Source organism: Pleurodeles waltl, chromosome 4_2 (assembly GCF_031143425.1).
Source record: "Pleurodeles waltl isolate 20211129_DDA chromosome 4_2, aPleWal1.hap1.20221129, whole genome shotgun sequence".
NCBI lineage: Eukaryota > Metazoa > Chordata > Amphibia > Caudata > Salamandridae > Pleurodeles > Pleurodeles waltl.
The window spans coordinates 917181858-917203270 of NC_090443.1; positions in this window are offsets into that span (position 1 = coordinate 917181858).

Below are 21413 nucleotides of genomic sequence, written 5' to 3' on the forward strand. Positions count from 1 at the left end.
AGTGGATGCCTTTCTCCACTGGTTCTGGAGGGGGCTTTGTGCCCAGTGTGCTTCATCCTGCCAAGGATAGGGTGAGTGGATGCCTTTTTCCACTGGTTCTAGAGGGGGCTTGGTGCCCAGTGATGCAACACTTGGGGTGTGGCAGTTCACAGTCATTCATCTGAGTGTCTGAGCCACAAGATTTGCAGTGACCAGGATGCATGATAGTCCATGAAGGCAGGGCTAGAGTCCATCCAGTGGCGGCTACGTCTGCACTGTGGTGCTAGTGCCGGTGCCGCTGGGGGTGCTGCCAGTGGTGGAAGGAGGGTCCAGCCCCTCTCCTGCAGCCTCGGATGGCTGCCCACTGGGGCTGCTGCTGCTGCCAGTGGTGCCACTGTCAGCGGTGCAGGTGGCGGGGCTTGCGGCGGTGCTTGCAGCAGTGCAGGTGGTGCTGCTGGCCGCGGTGCAGGTGCCGGTGCTGTCAGTGGTGGGGGGAGGCTAAAAGCCCTTCTCCTGCAGCCTCAGAGGGCTGCCCACTGGGTCTGCTGCTGCTGACAGTAGTGGTGTTTGCGGTGGTGCAGGTGGCAGGGCTGCTGGCGGTACTGGCCACGGTGCAGGTGGCGGTGCTGGTGGTTGTGCTGGTAGCCACTAGCCCTTCACCTGCAGCCTCGGATGGCTGAAGTGCCTTGCCTGGTGTTTTGTGCCCATTCCTCACCTTGGCAGATGGTGGTGTCACCTTGGGTCTGGCAGCTGGAGTCTTTGAGGTGTCCTTGCTGGGTGGTTGTGGCTCCTTCCCCTTGCTGGATGCTGTCCCTTTCTTCACCTTGCCAGATGGTGAAATAGATTTTGCCCTGTCAGGGGTTGGTGGCACACTGGCTGGGCGGACGGGTGCCTCCATTGATCCTCTGACAGCTGCAGGAACCACAGCGGACGTGGACTTGGAGGCTGAGGTGCTGGGCTGGGTTTTGGCCACCCTGGCACGAGGGGAAGGAAGGGGGTAGGGGTAGGGAAGAGGTCAATGTTTGCAAGGAAAATCTTCTTAGGGACACTGGGGCGGGAGGAGGGAGAAGGTCTGGGAGTGGAGGGAGTGGTTGTAGGAGGTGCTTGCTGAGTTTGGATGCAGGTGCATAGGCTGGAAGCTGTTGTGAGGTGGATGGCTGTTGGGTGGGTGGGTGCTTGCGTTTGTGTACCTTGGGAGGAGGGGTCACAGACACACGGGGAGAGGACACAGGGGATGTGTGCATGGCTGTGGCGGTGGTGACTGCCAGTGAGGGGTGAGTTGTAATGGGCGTGCTGGTGATGGAGGTAGTGGATGAGGATGTAGTGCATGCAGGTCTGAGTGGAGACGCTGCTGGGAGGGAGGTGGACGAGGAGGAAGAGGGCGACACAATGGAGGCAGTGGATGCTGGTGTGTCTGCATGGGGATGGTGTTTGTGTGAGTGCCTGTGAGATGCCGTGTGGTGCTTGTGTTCGCCTTAGCCAATTCTGTGTGTTGATTTGGGTGAATGCTGGTCTGCAGGTGTGCTTGGGATAGGCTGGGGTTGAGGGGATTGGGACTGGGTAGAGGAAGTTGGAGGGGGGAGGCTGGAGACAGGGACAATGGCTGCCATCAGTGCGGAGGCCAGAGCCTGAAATGCTCTCTGTTAAGCCCCCACGCACGAGTGAATGCCCTCCAGGTATGCATTTGTTTGTTGCAAATGCCTCTCATTACCCTGGATGGCATTCAGAATAGTTGACTGCCCAACACTGAGGGATCTCAAGAGGTCAATAGCCTCCTCACTGAGGGCAGTAGGGCTGACTGGGGCAGGGCCTGAGGTGCCTGGGGCGAAAAAGATGCCCATCCTCCTGGGTGAGCGGGCACGGGAAACACGCTGAGGGGTTGCTGGGAGGGCGGTGCTGGTATGGGGGTGGAGGCTGTACCTGTTGTTGGGGTGGGCACAGAGGTGTCTGACACCACCAGGGAGCTTCCATCGGAGGCGGAGTCACTGTCTGTGGTGTCCCCTCCTGTCCCCGTTGTGGTGCTCCCCTCGCCCTCTATCCCACTGGTGCCCTCACCGTCAGTGGATTCGGCCTCCAGGCCCATGTGGGATGCAGCTCCCTCCGTCGCCGGTGCCTCTGCTTCTCCATCAGATGATGCTAATGCACACAAGGACAGGGTGACAAAACCAAAAGGGGGGAGAGACAGAGGATACACTTGGTCAATGCCAGCAACAAAACTACCGTTGGCGTACACAACTCGCAGGGAACAGCCCTATGCACTATTCCAGTGACAATGCCAGCCACCATCCCATGGGGTTTAATGCCTAACACCATCAGCTTCACACCTAAAACAAACAGGGCCCTGACCAGTAGTACATGCCCACTAACATTATAGGGTTTGGAGTGCTTCAGAGCCTGCCCAACAAGGGACCTATCCTGCCATGTTCGCCTTGGCCTAGGGGCACCCACAGTCCACATCCCCACCCAGGTAAAAGAATAACACGCGCAAAGTACTGAATCAGATTTTGTACTCACACCCTTGTGGCTGCTGTGATGCCCTCAAGTGCCCATCCAACTCCGGATAGGCCACTGCCAGGATGCGGAACATCAGGGGGGTCAGAGTACGATGGGCACCCCATCCTCGTTGGGAGGCCAGCCCCAACTGGGCCTCCGCTGTCTTCCTTGTCCAATGGCTCAGTTTCTCCCACCGTTTGCGGCAGTGGGTACTCCACCTGTCAAAGACCGCCAGGGTCCGCACCTCCTTGGCGATGGAACACCAAATACCCTTTTTCTGATGGGTGCTGACCTGCAGGAAAAAGACAGCAGAAAAGGGAATTAGTTAACCGTCCGGACCATCATACTCATGGCCCACCACATCCCTCCCATCCCCTGACGCACATACATTGACCACCATACATGCAGCAACCTGGCCAGGATGCCTCAGCCCCCCCACATGTGGCTTACATAGACAGTACTCCATACATTCATGGCCCATGCTTCATGCTCACAGTGTACTCACCTCTTTGTCTGGAGGACCCCATCCACCAGTCTCTACAACTCCTCCGCAGTGAAGGCAGGGTCCCTTCCCCAGAAACATGAGCCATTGTCACTTCCAGACACAGGTCACAGCAGCACTTGCAGTGTAGGTCCTCTCCTGTTGAAGGTCAGGTAGCAAGTGAGTGAAGAGATAGAAAATGGCGGTCACGTCCGCGGAGGTGCGAACAGTCTCTGCTGGCGTACATTGGCATTGGTTCCTGGAGCCCATAGGGCCCAATGATAACCAATGCGAAGTTGCACGGCGGTCGTCGACTGCCTACTGCAACGGCGCACAACGCCAGCGGAATGACCTAATTTCCACTTGTCCCTCCTCACAGGTCAGGCAGCCGCCATTTTAGGGGGGCACATGCCATGGCACCTAACTGCGTCACAGCAGACATTGGCACAGCAACTGACTCTCGGATTCACATACTGGTTCTGTAAAGGAAGAAATGCATCATTATTGCACTAGATGTGTGATCATGACCCTCTGCTCACCGTTTTCCTCCCTAGGCTTCAACCGCTTAGGATGAATATGAGATGGAGACATCCTCCTGTGTACAGACCCCTGGTGGGCCTTGTGACAATGGAGGACAGACACATTATACCAACATACAGACTTGATTGGGCCACAATCCAAGAACTGTGTGCCCAATTGGAGCCAGACCTGACGTCAGCTGTCCGCCAGCCCACAGGTATCCCCCCTCTAGAGCAGGTCCTGTCAGTGCTCCATTTCCTGGCAAGTGGTTCCTTCCAAACAACAGTGGCCATGGCATCAGGGATGTCGCAACCAATTTCTCCAACGTGTTGACCAGAGTGTTGTCAACCCTGCTTAAATACATGCACAGCTACATTGTATTCCCCCAGGTGGAGGATCTGGCCACAGTGAAAGCTGACTTTTATGCCCTGGGACATATCCCCAACATCATTGGTGCCATAGATGGTACATATGTAGCATTTGTGTTCCCCCCAGAGAAATGAACAAGTGTTCAGGAATAGAAAAAGCTATCACTCTATGAATATGCAGATGGTGTGTTTGGCGGACCAGTACATCTCTCATGTGAATGCAAAGTATCCTGGCTCTGTTCATGATGCCTTTATCTTGCGGAATAGCAGCATCCCTTATGTGATGGGCCAACTCCAGAGGCACCGGGTGTGGCTACTAGGTGAGCCCAAGGTCCCCACCCAGTATATGTTGGTGTCTGGGTATGGGGTTGTCCCTAAGGGTTAGTGTGTGTCTGACAGTTGTCCCTCGATATTTGCAGGTGACTCTCGTTACCCCAACCCCTCATGTCTACTGACCCCAGTGAGGAATGCCGGGACAAGGGCAGAGGAACGTTACAATGAGGCACATGGGTGAACAAGGAGGATTATTGAGAGGACTTTCGGCCTCCTAAAGGCCACGTTCCGGTGTCTCCATCTGACAGGTGGATCCCTGTACTACTCACCCAAGAAGGTGTGCCAGGTCATCGTTGTGTGTTGCACAACCTGGCCTTGAGACACCAGGTGCCTTTTCTGCAGGAGGATGAGACTGGAGATGGTCTTGTGGCAGCGGTGGAGCCTGTGGACAGTGAGGAAGAGGAGGCAGAGGAAGGAGATTGTGGACAACAGAAGTAACATCATACTGCAGTACGTCCAGTGACACACAGGTAAGACACTGTAACTTCACTTTACTTTTCAATTTTGTGTTGGACATTGTACATGGCAGCCTGATTTACCTATGTCTATGGCCACATACTGTACCCTTTGGCATCTCTAATTTCAGATCTCTGTGGCCCACTCTGGCTCCTGGTATGTTTACTGCTGCCCACTAAAGGTCATGCCAATGTTTATATAAGTGTGCATATGACTTGCAATGTTTTCAGAATGTTGTACTAATACATATTTCAATCATTTGACAGACTCAAGATTTGTATTTGTTCCAAGGGTGTTTATTTGACTGCTCATACGTAGAGGGGGATGTGCAATGGGCTGGAGTGATGGTGTAGGAACGTCGAGTTAGTGTCCAGTTTCTTGGTATCACAGGTGCATTGTCCAAGGGGGCATAGGAAGTGGAGTAATGTCAGATGAAGGTGAACAGGGTGACAGAGTGGGACAGAAGGGTGACAATCAGGATAGTCCTATTTCCTGGCGGGGGTCTTGGCAATTTTCTCTGGCTTCTGCCTGGAGCGCATGGACTGTTTGTGTGGTGGTTCTCCTTCTGAAGGGGGTGGGGTGCTGATGGCCTGTTGGTCCTGTCACGGGGCCTCCTGTCCACTAGCGCCAGCGGAGGTGGAGGGCTATTCTTTGGTGTGTCAGGGGCCCTTTGTTGTGCCACTGCCTCCCTCATGGTGTTGCCCACGTCAGCCAGCACCCCTGCAATGGTGACCAGGATGGTGTAGTTGTTTTTTATGTCCTCCCTGATCCCCAGGTACTGTCCCTCCTGCAGCAACTGGGTCTCCCGGAACTTGTACAGTATCTGGCCCCTGGTCTCCTGGGAATGGCGGTATGCTCCCAGGATGTTGGTGAGTGCCTCCTGAAGAGTCGGTTCCCTGGGCCTGTTCTCCCCCCTGTCACACAGCAGTCCTCCCAGCTTCCCTGTTGTCCTGTGCCTCTGTCCCCTGAACCGTGTGCCCACTGCCACTGACCCCAGATCCCTGATCGTCCTGTGTTTGTGGGGTTTCCTGTGGTCCCTGTAGTGGCGGACACACTGCTGATTGACCTGTCCTGGGGACAGTGGCATGGGCCCCCTGGGTGGGTGCTGTGCTTGTGTGTCCTGAGGGGGGAGGGTTTGTGGTGGGTTGGGACTGTGGTAGGGTAACCGACTGTCCGGAGGTCCCTGATGGGCCAGGTTGGTCATCGTGATCCAGGCGTGCAGAGCTGCTGTCATCACTGTAGGCCTCCTCTGGGGGGGACTGGATGTTGCTGGCAACTCCTCTCCTGTGAGGTTGAGTAGGGGTCCTGTGGGGATGGAAATGCAGAGTTATTGTATCTGCATGTGCCTTCTTGTGCATGGGTGTGTTTCCCTGTATGGTTGTGATTGCCCTGTCAGCTTTGCCTTTTGTGCATGGTGATTTCGTGGGCTAGGTGATTCTGTCTAATGGGCATGCTGTGGTGAGGGGTGTCCATGCATGTCTGTGATGGGGGTCCATGGATTGGTGTTACATGCAGGGCTTGGTTTTGGGATGGGTGGGTTGTGATAGTGTGGTATATGTGAGGTGGTGGAGTGATGGGGGTGAGGGTAGGGGTAGGAGTTTGTGATGGCATGCAGGTAGGGTGGGGGATATAGTAATAAAGACATGACTTACCAGAGTCCAGTCCTCCTGCTTCTCCTGCGAGGCCCTCAGGATGCATTATTGCCAAGACTTGCTCCTCCCATGTTGTTAGTTGTGGGGGAGGAGGTGGGGGTCCACCGCCAGTCCTCTGTACAGCTACCTGGTGTCTTGCAACCTTCCGCCATAGGTCGTTCCACCTCTTCCTGATGTGATCCCTTGTTCTGGGGTGCTGTCCCACAGTGTTGACCCTGTCCACGATTCTCCACCATAGCTCCATCTTCCTAGCAATGGACGTCTGCTGCACCAGTGATCCGAATAGCTGTGGCTCTAACTGGATGGTTTCCTCCACCATGACCCCTAGCGCCTCCTCTGAAAACCTGGGGTGTCTTTGGGGTGCCATGGATGTGGTGTGGGTGATGTGTGTGAGGATGTGTGGGGTGATGTGTGGGGTGATGTGTTGTGGTGTGTGCTGTGAGGTGCCTGGATGGTGTATGGGTGATGGTGTTCTGTGGCTCAGATTGAGTGGGTGACCCTGGCTTGTGTCTCTCTCTGTCGCTTTTGTCTTTTGAAAGGGTTGTGGGTAATGTGGGTGTGTGTTTTATAGTGGTCTGAGTGTGTGGGTGCGGTGTGTGTATGTGTGTCAGGTGTGTGTATTTTGAATTGTCCAATGTGGTGGTGTTTTGAGCATGGCGGTGTGTACCGCTAATGGTTTACTGCGGTTGAAAGACCGCCGCGGTGATTCGTGGGTCCTGATACTGTGGGCATATTCCTGTTGGCGTAACAGTGTGGGTTTTGGTACCTCTAATTTATCACTGACCTTTAGGTGGCGGACTTGTGTGGGTGTCTGTATAGTGGAGGATTTCTCTGTGTGGGTCATAATACCCGTAGCGGTATACCGCCGCTCTCACGGTCTCTTGGCGGCTGTCAGCACGGCGCTAGGCGGCATTTACTGCCAAGGTTGCAATGAGGGCCATGGTGTTGATTTCTTGTGTTTGTTCATCCATGTGGGAAAAAGGCTCTGGAAATTAGTAGTAAATAGAATCCTGTAGTTTCACCAGACTGATCATTTTCCTATATGTACCATCCACAAGTATACGAGGGATGATGCATGGGTTACAGACTGCTTGACACCCTGGTAAATTGGCTTTAGCCCGCAATTTCCAGAGGGTTTTAGATGTTTAAAACTGGGCCATGTTTGCTGGTAAACCTGCAAAAAATGTATCATTGTTATGCTAGAAAATTAGAAAGTCGTGAATATACCACAGATTTTATAATTTTGTAGGTAAAAGAAAGATAAACCAATAATTAGAATGGACAGTGGGTTTTTCAGGAGAGGGTAGACTGTTGTTTGCTTACAGTACGTGAGAACTGAAATTGAGCCCTACTTATTAGGTCGACATGTTTCACGCCTCAGGCGTCACTAAGGATCAATGGCTTTTCATCAGGACCGAAAAAAAACCTTAGCTACTCAAAAAACAAAAATGAAACTTACATGAACAGCTACGCAAAAAATGCCACACTTGGCGAGAGACCTGAAAAGAGAAAAGAAAACAAAGGAGAGAAACCACAACAGAATTTAACTTAAAAATACAAACCATATATGAATATTATCAAACGTGATGGCATGCTAACATTCTGCAAGTGACAATGCCTCCAATGCTATACACAGCCATCAAAGAACCCCTTGAACAAAACCAAAAGGCACATGCTCAGGAGCTTACCCTCCTATATTAAGGCACATACATCATGGGAAGAATGCTGTTTTTTTGAGTAGCTAAGGTTTTTTTTCTGTCCTGATGAAACGCCATTGATCCTTAGTGACGACTGAGGCGTGAAACATGTCGACCTAATAAGGAGGGTTGAAGTCAATGTCCTTTGCCCCACGTGTGTTTTGTTAGAGTAGGGGAACATAATTTCCCAGACACTCTACTTGTTTTTAACCTTGACCGAGACCCACCATTCACAATAAACTGGTTGTAGGGAGGCTCCCAAGCCAATTTTAGTTTTTTTTTCTAGCTCTCTTTCTCACTTAGTAGGTCTGAATTCTTTCCTACTCCCCTTAATGGCACGCACTCCTAAAAGATCTCCTGCATAGAGCCCCTTACAGGGGCCCATTGGGCATTGCACCGCCAGCCCAACGAGGAACAAACCTGAGGATCAAGCATGACATCCAATGGATGTGTGAGGGTTTTAGCTTCTAAAGCTAGAAGTGCCCTATATCTTCGCTTTACTTGTAATTTAGGAACAGTGTGCTCACTTATTTTCATACCAATTGTTTAGGGAGAGTGCACACTGGACCTTTCCTAATCCTCCCTGTCTCTCATGTATTGATATTGAGAGAATAAGTCATCATAGAGCTCCCCAATTTTCAACCCTGGAATATCTTTGGTTTAAAACTCTGACAATCGTTTTTTTCTCCTCCTTGTCTCACTACAAGTTAATTGCTGCTCACTATCATTCTGTATCATGATTGAGTATTGAGCACATCTGCTATACCTATTTGGAAAAAGCTTTTAAAGTTTTCTGCTTCACAGTTTGCCACCCCCTGGCTCAATTTCCTGTATCCTCAACCAAAACTATACTGCTACCTCAGCCACTACCCCCTCAAAGTCTAAAACATATCTATTTGTAGGCAAACCAGTTTGCCTAGAAGTGTTGTATATACTAAAAAGGTCCTACATCGGAACAAAGGCATCAGATGTTTACATAGATTATAGTTGGGATTATTAGGAACATATTGCATTGTAATTACATTGATTTACGATGAGGATTTGAAGTGCTAAAGGGCAGTTTAGTGGCAACTCTGGAAAAGTTCCATACCATAAAATGCCACTTCACTCCACATAATGCCACTCCACTCCATGCCACACATTGACACTCAATGCAACACAGCTCCATTACATGACACAAAATGCCACTCCTCTCCTCACATTGCCAATCGACACTATACATTGCCACTCCACAGAATGCCACTCCATGCCACACAATGCTACTTAACTCCACCCCACACAATGCTATTCCACTCCACTCACTGCCACCCCACCCAGTGCCACATAGTCCACACAATTCCACTCCACACAATGCCACTCCACTTAATGGTACACAGTGCCTCTTCTCTCCATTCTACTGCCGCAATGCAACACCACTTCACATAATGCCAATTTATGCCACACAATGACACTCCCATTGTTGCTATTCCATGCCCACACCATGCCATGCAATGCCACTCCACTCAACAAAATGACACTCCGCTCCATGCCACATAATGCCACTCCATTCCACTCTGCACACTGCCACACCACTCCACACAATGCCACTCCATGCCACACAATACTTCTACACACAACACACAGATACTCCACTCGACCACACACAGTGCCATTGCACTCCACGTCACACCACCACTCCACTCCATGTCACAATTCCACTCCACACCACTCAATGCCACTCCACTCCACACAATGTCATTCCACTCCACAACCTGGCAATCCACTCCATGCAATTCCATTCCAGTCCACACAATGCCACTCCACTCTACACAGTCCCAGTCCATATCTCACTATACAATTCCATTCTACTCCACACAATGCCACTCTTTTCCACACCACACAATGCCACTCCACACAATAACAGTCCACTCAACTGCACACAATGCCATTTCACTCCATGTCACAATGCACTCCACTCCATGTCACAATTCCATTACACACTACTCAATGCAACTCCACTCCACAGAATGTCATTCCACTCCACTCTATGCCAATCCACTCTGCACAATGCCACTCAAGTCCATACGATGCCACTCCACTCCAATGTAAGCCACACAATGCCACTCCACACTACACAATCACACTCTACACCTCGCCACACAATGCCTTTTCATTTGTTATTTGGTTGATACTAGAAAAGGTAGGGCTACCATTGGGTGGGAGGATCTTCAGGACAAGAGCACTGAGTCTATCCACACCATCATAAACTGTTGAACCAGTTCCTAACTATCCGACAGTTTCTCACCTGAACCCCCAACCTTACCAGGGTAACAGATGTTTAAAGCAGCCTCAAAAATGACACTCTGACTTTCAAGGGAGTCATGGAAACAGATCTTACCCCTTTTGTTGTTTACTCGTGCATGCCCAGGGTAAACACACAAAAGATTTGAGTAAAGGTTTTCAAACATTTATTGAAATAATTGCATTCTTGCAGACAGAGAATGAGCTGTGATAATTAAGCAGATGAAACAAAACATTTCAGCCAGCGTTACTAACATGGTGAAAAGAATGAACAGTCCAACCATTGTGAACTTAGATGTATATCTTCCTACCTAACTCTGTCTACAATCTGAGAGCATAGCAGGTATACTCTCTGCCTGTGCCCAATCTAGTGGTATAGCCTAAGACTGTCATACATGGAGGGCTGAGCGAGGGTGTCGGTCCAGAGTGAAGTTGCGAATCCTTGTCTGAAATGTGAAAGATCAGTGTCAGCAGAGCTGCATATTAAAAACAGGAATTGTACAGTACTGGCTGGAGTGCTCCTCGGACCCCTCTGGGTCAATGCATCATTTATAAAATCAAATCCACATTGTGGTAGAGGCACAGCTCTAATGCAATGATATATCTAGATGTTAGAAGTTGTGCCTGAGCGGGCACCAAAAGCACTAGGATATCTCGTACTATGTTCCCAACCTTGAACATAGTGCACAGATAAGATATCGAGAAAGGCTAACTAAAAACAGGCAGCATGCACAAAGCATTCTCTAAATAATATTGTACAGGCATAAAGTGTGTAAAATGTCATTGCTAAAAATGAGATGGCAGCTAAAACTTGTAAAATGTAAAATATGAACCTAAGCCAAAAGATTTGCCAAACTGAAGAACCACAGTGGGCCTAAGAAGGCCTCATGACACCCATCCCTTGGCAGTGAAGAGAAAAACTATACTAAAAGGAATAAAATGTTCACTCCAACAAGTAAAGCAAACACGACTTTAAAAGAATTAAGACATAAAGGGGGTCATTATGACTCTGGGGGTAGGTGATAATTTGGCAGTAGTACCACCAACAGACTGCCGGTACATACCTCCACATTATGACACTGACAGGTTGGCTGCAGCCAACTCGCCAATTTACCATTCCTACCGCCATGGCAGTAGCAGCCGTTGGGCCAGAGATAACAATCTCCAGCCCGGCGGCTGCTATTGTTACGCCGGTGGCATTTTGACCCTGCCTACCACCATGGTTTTCGTGGTGTTCGCAATGCCACAAAACCATGGCAGTAGGAGGCTCACCCACCCCCCAACACTCCCCAGATGCCCCCCACCCCCTCTCCATCCATGCTCCCCCCTTCCAATCCCCCACCCCCCATACACACACACCCGTAGACACGCACCATGCATACACACACTCACTCACACAGGCACACACACATTCATTCATGCATGCATCCATTCATTTTTGCACACATCTGTACACACATTCACGCTGACACGCAGACACGCATTCACATTTTCATTCATACACGCATTCTCACACATGCATACACCCACGCAAACAACACTACACACACAGTCACATTCATGCACACACTCACACATTCATGCACACAACCCCCCCACACACACATATCACCCTCCCGCACCCCCCATTCCCCTCCACTGTCGGAAGCCTAACTTACCAGCATCCCTGGGGTCTTCCGGCAGGGAACGAGATGGGGCGCTGCTACCGCCAGTAGAGCCCGCCAGCAATGGCTCATTGAAAGCATCCTAAAGCAATGGCAGTTTAATGGGACAGCATTAAAAATGAACCCTCAACAGGCACACCCGGAGATCCATTTCCATAGATTGTACCAATTGTGTTGGAAGACAGATGTTGAGTGCTCCCTCGAAAGGGTGACAAAGGCAGTGGACCACAAGCTGCACACAGTGGAACCACAGTGGTAGAAAAGACATGGACCAGTTTTCATTAAGTTCCTCCAGCATAGGCACTCCAAAGAATAGTATCATGTGTTCATGACACAGCTGGATCTGTGACAGTTCCATCACATTTGGCCATGAGGTGGAACATCTATTGCGAAGCAACAGAAGTAGTATCAAAATACCACCAAGCAGGAATAGCAAAGGTGATATGCCTCCAAATATACTTGAAAACAAAGAGTGTATAAAAGATGGTGTCACTCCGAAAACAGTCTGGAACATGCTGGCAAAGCCAAACCCAATTTAAATATACAATGCACAAGTTCACCAAAGAGTTGAGGAAAGCTCGTGCTCAGTAGCCACTGTATTTCAGAGGACAACTTTGCAATCTGAGATTTAAATGTTTCACGGGCAAATATACGTGCTAAGTTTTTCTGAAACAACAAGGCCTTTAGTCTGTTCAATTGTAAAAATTAACATTAAAGCTCAAAATTAAAGGTCACAAGCTGGCTACCCTAATCTCATGTCCCTGAGGTAAGAGCACATTACTACAGCAGGTATTATTTGAGAGACCAAAATTACATAGGGGACAGCTGCTTTCATCCCAGAACAGCCTTGATCATTCAACATCAAATAACCTTAATTTGAAAGTAACTGAAGTACTGGGCAGGTCAAGGAAACTGGTACTCCCTTCAAGTAACACACCAGATTGGTCACAGAATCATAACATGCCTCATGAAATGTCACCTGTTTACAAGTCATGGTGTGGCTTAGAATAGCTTCACATTGATTTCTGCTGAGAAGAACCTCTTTTTCTCCACAAACACATTTGTGATCTAAGGGTAATTCCCACACCTAGTGAATAAAACTCTCCCCTAAAGCTTCATATCTGCCTACTGAAAAATGTTTCAAACATGATATAAAGGAAAACATTGAAAATGGAAGTGTGATAACTCAAAGAATTATCCATGCTGCTGATGGAGTTTCAGCTACTATGAAAGGCAATTTTTCAAATTTGTCATAAATCATCATTGTGTCACTAGAATCTTTCTTTGCCTTTATTTGTTGATCACCTGTTTAAAAGGCTAAAATAGTTATTTTGTATTCACGTGCTTCCAAAACTTGTAGCATCCAAATCAGCTGCACAATAGATCTAAGCTGACTTTGCTCGTGTTGTAAAAAAGACATGAACTTCTGTATAATATCAATCACTGATGATACAATGTTATTTAATGTGTGGATACAAGTTGACAATGAATTCATTCCATTATCAACAACAGCCAATTCGTTTTCCAAATTAGCCTGATCAATTTGGCCTAAAGGAGCAGCAGCTTCCATTTGAGGAAACTTCCAAATTTCATTATAGATGGCATCATGAAAACGTTTTGAATGTGGTGACCTAAGAGAAATCCTGTAAATCCATTCAGCCGAGAGGAGAGAGAGGTGGTATTTTACTACAGATAAAGTGGAAAGTTGTAACCATTGCTGGTATAACATTCCCATGCTATAAATGGTGACCACCAAGTGCTGGGTCTGGACATAACGAGGGTCTGGTCTGCTTAATTTAAAAACCTGTGAGAAGTTTAATAAATGTTTGATAAATGTGCAAGAAAACGATTTGTGTCCACTGGCAACAATAACCACCCTTTTGGACGTGAAATTGTAGAATTAAATGTATATTCTGTAGCACACCATTTAGTTGTTCTTCAGTGTAATCTGCAACTTGTTGCCAATTGTGAACATTTGCGATTGATGGAATACTAGGCACATTAATTTCTTTAATTTTGGCTAGACCCAAGCAAGTAGTTTGCTACACTGTACCAATCAGAAAAATCATCTGCATTGGAATTAGACAGGCTTTAAATAATTAAGGCATCTATGCCCTGCACTCGCCAATGTTTTGTACCCTAAAATGACCTTAAATCAATTGTTTCTTTCCAACAACCTTTAATTGCTAGTTGAGAAATTAATTAATTTGAATATCTCAATTTTGTGTGGGTCAGCATATTTTTCATCACTTTTGCAGGGGTAATTTCATAATAATTGCAAGCTGGATCTGAGATATTATGCCCCCCAAAAATTTTACATTTGTCTGAGTATGTATTTGAACTACCCACTGGTAGTTTTGGGCAATGATGCCATTGTGTTTAGTTAAAAACTGTATGTGGAGTCCTAGCTCTATGTAGGTAACGGTGGGCATACTGATGGTAACAAAACATTTCACCATAAATAGCAGAAATCATGTACATATCCTTGCTTTCAAACATAGTATAATATTTAAGGTCAGATAGTATTGAAATCATTGTTTTTGAGTCCCAATAATCAGAAATAACACCTGGATTTTCTCATCATCCATGGCAACTTTAAAATCAAGGAATTTGCAAAGTCTCTGTTGGACCGAAAAGATGCATTATCATTGAGCCGCACAGTTGTCGATGCGATGTCCTCGAAAAGCATTGTATCGATGAACCCCTTTGCAATGAAGGGGATGCATTGTCCTCGAGTCACGCAGCCGATGATGTGATGTCTTTGTCCTCGGATTCAGTGACGATGCAGTGGTGTCAAGGGGAGATGCTCCTGTACCGACAAATGCAATGGCAGAGATACATGAATTTTATAGTTGCAGCACTTTATATCTACTTTCAAGGGTCCAGGACTGGATTGGCACCGCTTGGCAGAGCAAGACTTGCAGCAAGCAAAGCCCAGGTGCTATTGCAGGGTGAAGTGAAATCTTTGATGTCCCTGCAACTTCATAACAAGAAGCAAGGCAGCAAGCCCTTGGAGTCACTTTGGTTCTGGGGATATAGAGATGGAGGTCCAGTCCTTCTCATTCCCTGGCAAGGAGGGCAGCAGGCAACAGGGTAGGCACAGCAGGAGTCCAGCAAAATCCAGCAAAGTCTAGCAGAGAGGCAGTCCCTTAAGCAGCACAGCAGTCCTTCCTGGCAGAATGTCCCAGCAGTGCACTGTTTTGGTGGGATCAGAAGTCCAGATCTTATACCCAGTGGTGCATTTGAAATGGGGGAGACTTCAAAGAGAGGCCTTTGAAGTGCACAGAGTCCTTGCCCTTCCTGTTCTTGCTTCAGACACAGGGCGTTTTTTAGCCCTTTGTGTGGGCTCAGGAAACAACCCATAGAGGTGTGTGTCTGCTCCTCCCTCCCATCCTGCACTGGATGGCCCATGGACATGCAGATGGACAGACAGTTACACCCAAGCTCCCTTTGTGTGTGGCTGTCTGAAGGAAATGCACAAGAGCAGAGCTGTTACCCACCCGGGCGTATACTCAGAGACAGCCAGAAGGCACTAGATGATTTAAAGTAAGAAAGTTCCAACTTTTAAGTGGGCATTTTCAGAAATACAATTTAAAATCCAACTTCGCCTTAAGTCCAGAGACACCAAATAAGGTAATCCCAATGTTAGCCCACAGGAGAGAGAGACCTTGCAGTAATGAAAAACACATTCAGGAGCTTTTCCCTACCTGAATAATAGGTATAACTTAAAAGTACATGTCCAACATTTTCAATACACTGAACCCTGCCTTTGGAGCTGTCCAGGGCCCACCTTAGGGTTGACGTATATGTATTAAAAAGGAAGGTTTGGGCCTGGCAGTTTAAAACTGCACACATAGGCTCTGCAGTGGCAGGCGTGAGCCATGTTTGAAGGCTTTTGCACCAGTCTTGGAACCCCTAGGCTCACTATAATGGAGACCACTCTCCCAGTAAATCTGGTTGTTGCCATAGGACTCACCTGCTCCCTGGGTCTCTGCCTGTTGTAGAAGGCCCAGAGTGAACCCATTATTTTACTTCTCAGTAGGGGGAAGAGAGCCCTGACCCACAGAACTAGTTTGGGTCCTATTAGAGAACTGCTTTTTTTATCCCTCACCCTTCTTCTGGTGAATACCCTACCTACTCTTGTGATGACCCACCCAGATACCTTCTTGTGGATCCTGGTGCTGACCCAGTGGTCCACTTCATTAGAAAGCTAACTGGGGTCACTTGTAACAAGGTGTTGATGCAGATCTGGAAAACAAAGACTGAACATGTGCTCATTTGCAATTATGTTATACATCCCCTGGTAATCATTTACCTCACTGCCCTTCACCCAACCATCCAGTGCCTTGCAAAAGGAATCCACATAACCGAGCCAGGTCTTTTACGATTGCTTTTGACTGTGCATGAACTTCTGTCTGTACTTCTCTGGGGTAAGACAAAACTTCCTGATTAGGGCCTCCTTCACTGTACCTCATACTGTCACCCCCTCCAGGGCCAATAGGGTGTCTCTCAACTTGTTTGGGATGTGTCTAATAGATGCATGCTAACAAACACCTTTAAAAACATCAGTACTGGTGGCATTGTGTAATAGCTTTTGCTTACCCAACTTGAAGGAGATCCAATATTTAATCATGCACATACAGACCGTAACTTCACAGTTAGTCCGCATGTCTGTTGTGAAATGGATACACTGCACAGTCCTCTCCTTTTCTCCTTCAGTGCCTTAGCAACCAATCCCATCACTTCAAATTGCAGCTATGGCACAATGTTCAATGAGAACTATGTCTATATTCAAACTTTCAGTTTTGGAGATAAGGTCTCAAGAAATTTCAGAAACCACTCTCCAAGCACCAAATAAATGAGGTCAGTTGCCAATATTTTGTCAAGGTCAGGATTCTACATACTGTATGAACCACATAATGGGCTCGGTGGTAGTGTGTAGCTGAGCATATCCATGATATTTGTGATGAAGCTGACAATGACAATAGTCCCTCTCCAAGTGACTTTCATGGAGATAGGCTGCTTGGAAAAAGAGAAAAAGGGCAGCAACTCTGTTCCTGTCTGTTGCGTTTTCACTGTCATCTCAGATAGAGATAAACGTTGATTCAGTGCTTCTTGCTGGATGGAATCCAGTATGGAAGTTAGAAATTATCTTGTAAAGTGAAGTGGCATTGAGTGGAGTGGAGTGGCATTGTGTATAGTGGAGGGCTGCATTGTGTGGCTTGCAGTAGAGTGGCATTGTGTGACATAGAGTGGAGTGACATAGTGTGGAGTGTGTTGTGAGGCCTTATTGGGTCTGCTTGGTTCTCCGTTTTAGCTTCATTTTAGCTTAGGTTCACATTTTACATGTTTTAGCTGCCATCACATTTTTAGCAATGACATTTTACACACTTTATGACTGCACAATATTATTCCAAGTATACATTGAACATGCTGCTTGTTTTAAGTTAGCCTTTCCCGACATGTAATCTGTACATAGAACATAGTACAAGATATCATAGTGCTTGTGTTGCCCACTTGGAGACAGCTTCCAACATCTTGACATATCATTGCATCAGAGCTGTGCCTCTACCACAGTGTGGCTTATGATTATATAAATGATGCAGTGACTCAGAGGGGTTAGAGGATCACTCCAACCACTACTGTTCTGGAATGATTCCTGTGTTCATCATGCAGCTCTGCTGGCAATGATCTTTCACCTTTCAGAGAAGGATTGTCAACTTCACTCTAGATTAACAGCCTGACTCAACTCTCCAGCTATGGGGTTTTTAGGCTATCCCATTAAATCAGGAACAGGAACAGGGTACGTCCGCTATGCTCCCAGATTGTAAATAGAGCTAGGTAGGAAGACACAAATCTAAGATCACCATGGTTGGATTGATAATTTTTTACACCATGTTACTAACACTGGTACAATACTTTGCTTCATCTGCTTAGCTATAGCAGCTCATTCTCTCTATGCAAGAATACAATTAGTTCAATAAATGTTTGAAATCATTTATCTGTATCTTTTTAGTGCTTACCCTGGACATCCATGATTAAACAATGAAAGAGGAAAAATCTGTATCCATGACTTCCTTGGGAGTCAGATTGAGGTTGCTGTAATCATCTGTTGCCATGGTAAGGTTGGGGGGGTTCAGGTGAGGCAATGTGAGCTAGCTAGGAATTGGTTCAACAGTTTCTGATGGTGTGGATGGACTCAGTTCTCTCATACTGAAGTTCTGCTGCTCCAATATGCCATCCTACCTTGGCACTACCAACATTCATAGGTCAGGTACTTACTTAACAGGTCTGCTGAGTAGTTCTTATGTGCACACAAGGTCCTGTATTCACCTTAAACAAACATGTCTGTGGTGTTAGGGATTAAATCCTCCTCAGCATCATAGGAACCACCTATATTTGTCTGTAGATTTTTCAAGCTTGAAAATTTAAAAGGATACCCCACTGTAGTCTATTCCCTGTCAATTCCATTCACTAAAATGGCAAATGTAATAACTATCCCTGCTAATAGCAGACCTGCTCTTACAGCACATTTAACAATATATAGGCTACCTAATGGGGGTGGAGATGTTACCTTCATGGTGGAGGCCCACAAAACTAATAAAACTGAAATATTTTACTCATGGGTAACTTTTCCTGCAGTCAATGCTAATACAAACACATTCCATACATGCACTAAAGCTGCCTTACCAGGCCAGTACAGAGCTCACAATGATCTAGAAATACAATTAATACCAAAGTTGGTTCTGAGGTGCACTATAACATATATTACAAAACATTAGACTGGGTCCCCTCAGCAATGAACGGGCTACATTGCCAGTCCTAGCAAGCTATGCACCATTAGACAATATGCAACAAATAAATGTGGCTGAAATACACAAATTAGATAATGATCTAGTGAGACAATATATGCGCATCTAACGCAGTTGGCTGTGCATAAAATAACAACTGCCCCAGTAACGGCTGTTAAAGCTATTCAGGCACAGTTATCTGTGTATGCAATTAGCCCTTTAGCTATCAATCCTATTGTTGGTAAAATATCCATCAGACGGGAGTAAATTCTGTTTTGGATTGCACAAAAAACCAAGCTTGAAGCAATGTTTCCCTATACGGGACCCCAGGAAAAACATAGAATTTGTATAATGTGCTTTCCACTTCAGATTTTACCCAATATAGAAGTTTGTGCAACTTGAGGTACAGTCTTTGCTGCAGTATATACTAAAGCACATGGTACACAATCACTTGCTGTTTTGCCTGAAGTGCTGAAAAAGATCCAAAATGAGTACAGAGCTGCCCCTTCCCTGGATTTGGAGATGAAATTAATATGCAACTTTGCCACAGTTTCCTCAATTATTTTGAGCAATGATAAAGGGGAAGCAGCAGCAATTTCATTTCACAAGTGCCTTGTGCAGGTCGAGATTGCAGACCAGGAGCGCAAACTACCAAAAGGTATTGCTGACACCTATACATCTATAGGCCACAATATTTTGGGGGCCAGACCAAATAAGCACAGCTTAACCCCTTCGCTGCCAGGCCTTTTCCCCCTCCTGTGCCAGGCCTTTTTTTGACTATTTGGGGCAGTTCGCACTTAGGCCCTCATAACTTTTTGTCCACATAAGCTAGCCAAGCCAAATTTGCGTCCTTTTTTTCCAACATCCTAGGGATTCTAGAGGTACCCGGACTTTGTGGGTTCCCCTGAAGGAGGCCAAGAAATTAGCCAAAATACAGTGAAAATTTCATTTTTTTCAAAAAAATGGGAAAATGGGGCTGCAGAAGAAGGCTTGTGGTTTTTTCCCTGAAAATGGCATCAACAAAGGGTTTGCAGTGCTAAAACCACCTGCTTCTCAGCTTATAGGAACAGGCAGACTTGAATCAGAAAACCAAATTTTTCAACATAATTTTGGCATTTTACTGGGACATACCCCATTTTTACGATTTTTTGTGCTTTCAGCCTCCTTTCAGTCAGTGACAGAAATGGGCATGAAACCAATGCTGGATCCCAGAAACCTAAACATTTCTGAAAAGTAGACGTAATTATGAATTCAGCAAGAGGTAATTTGTGTAGATCCTACAAGGGTTTCCTACAGAAAATAACAACTGAAAAAAAAAAATATTAAAATTGAGGTGAAAAAAACAGCAATTTTTCTCTACGTTTTACTCTGTAACTTTTTCCTGCAATGTCAGATTTTTTAAAGCAATATACCGTTACATCTGCTGGACTCTTCTGGTTGCGGGGATATATAGGGCTTGTAGGTTCAACAAGAACCCTAGGTACCCAGAGCCAATAAATGAGCTGCACCCGGCAGTGGGTTTTCATTCTATACCGGGTATACAGCAATTAATTAATTTCTAATTAATTCAAGAAAACCTTTGTATTTCCAAAATGGGCACAAGATAAGGTGTTGAGGAGCAGTGGTTATTTGTGCATCTCTAAATTCCGTGGTGCCCATACTAGCATGTGAATTACAGGGCAGTTCTCAAATAGACGTCTTTTTTACAAAGTCTCTTATATTTGGAAGGAAAAAATGTAGAGAAAGACAAGGGGCAATAACACTTGTTTTGCTATTCTATGTTCCCCCAAGTCTCCCGATAAAAATGATACCTCACTTGTGTGGGTAGGCCTAGCGCCCGCGACAGGAAATGCCCCAAAACACAACGTGGACACATCCCATTTTTTGACAGAAAACAGAGGTGTTTTTTGCAAAGTGCCTACCTGTAGATTTTGGCTCTCTAGCTCAGCCGGCACCTAGGGAAACCTACCAAACCTGTGCATATTATAAAACTAGAGACCTAGGTGAATCCAAGATGGGGTGACTTGTGGGGCTCTGACCAGGTTATGTTACCCAGAATCCTTTGCAAACCTCAAAATTTGGCAAAAAAATCACGTTTTCCTCACATTTCGGTGACAGAAAGTTCTGGAATCTGAGAGGAGCCACAAATTTCCTTCCACCCAGTGTTCCCCCAAGTCTCCCGATAAAAATGATACCTCACTTGTGTGGATAGGCCTAGTGCCCACGAAAGGAAATGGCCCAAAACACAACGTGGACACATCACATTTTTTCACAGAAAACAGAGGTGTTTTTTACAAAGGGCCTACCTGTGGATTTTGGCCTCTAGCTCAGCTGGTACAATGGGTCGCTCCCCATCTCTGAAAAAGAAATAAAAATTGCCCTGGCGCCTGGAGGTTTCTGCCCCCCCTAGGGGCAGATCGGCCTAATAACAATAGGCCGATCTGCCCCCAGGGGGGCAGAAATGGCCTAAAATAAATTTGCCCCCCCCAACTCCCCCCGGGAGCGACCCTTGCCTACGGGGTCGCTCCCCTTGCGTGACATTGACGCAAAAAACAAAAATCCCCAGTGCCTAGTGGTTTCTGCCCCCTTGGGGGCAGATTGACCTAAAATTGGCTGATCTGCCCCCAAGGGGGGCAGAAATGGTCTAAATACAATTTGCCCCCCAGGGGAGCGACCCTTGCCTAATGGGTCGCTCCCCAT